The sequence below is a fragment of the Salvelinus sp. IW2-2015 genome, linkage group LG6.1 (assembly GCF_002910315.2).
Source record: "Salvelinus sp. IW2-2015 linkage group LG6.1, ASM291031v2, whole genome shotgun sequence".
Classification (NCBI taxonomy): Eukaryota; Metazoa; Chordata; class Actinopteri; order Salmoniformes; family Salmonidae; genus Salvelinus; species Salvelinus sp. IW2-2015.
Window position 1 is genome coordinate 7,154,640 of NC_036845.1, and position 938 is coordinate 7,155,577.

The following is a 938-nucleotide window of genomic DNA, read 5'->3' on the forward strand; positions in this document are numbered from 1 at the left end:
CACAGGATCCAGAGACAGGAGATGGGAGTGAGAGGAGCTGAACACCATGGGACAGAAGCTGAAATCACTGTGGAGGGACCCTCCTCACAGTGCCGCAGCACAGTCGGGTGGGTCAGAGTGGGGGGGGCATAATGGGAGGGGTGGCACAAAACACAACAACAACAAGACAGCACAGCACAACAACACAAACAAAAAATCATACACCACCAATCTAACATACAAGGTGTCTAGTCACACGTCAAAACCTTACACAATCTATCTCATTGCTGACCCCAGAAGACACTAGTGATACACTTACTGTACGTTATGCATGTAATGGTATTGTATTTTCATGGGATTTTGGAAGATACAGTAAGACCCCATTGTGGGCTAAAAGAGATCAAAATAAACAAAGGAAAAAACTGTGGCTTCACACGGGCATAGTGATTCTGCTAACTATGCCAGTGCAAGCTGTGGTGGGGGTGGTTAGCTCAAAGACCATCTTCACTGAAGTGACACTGTCCACTTCTGGATGTGTGCCCACCTACTCCCCTATTGTTCCCCTTGCCCCTTTCTTGTATGCTTCCATCTTGAAGGCTTTGGTGTACACCCACTGGGAGACCACAACAAACCKCAGCTGCAGCTATACGAGTTGTTGTCGGCGTCCCAAATGACACCCTAATCCCTACGTTTGTGCACTACTTTTGAAGTAGTGTACTATGTAGGGAATAGGGTGCCATGTGGGACAGAGCCGATGTGTAAGGCCAGGTGACAKCACTCTGATGATTGGCCTTAATGTGTAACGCACTGTAGTCAACATCTGCATTTAGGTCAATTCCGTCTTCATTAAGTTGAATAATTAAGAGAGGCATGAATAAAACAACACTGTGAGACATCTGCCTTGGCTTTGATCTGATCCCACCACCGTGGCAACTCAACTCACCTCACCTCATTGTCAA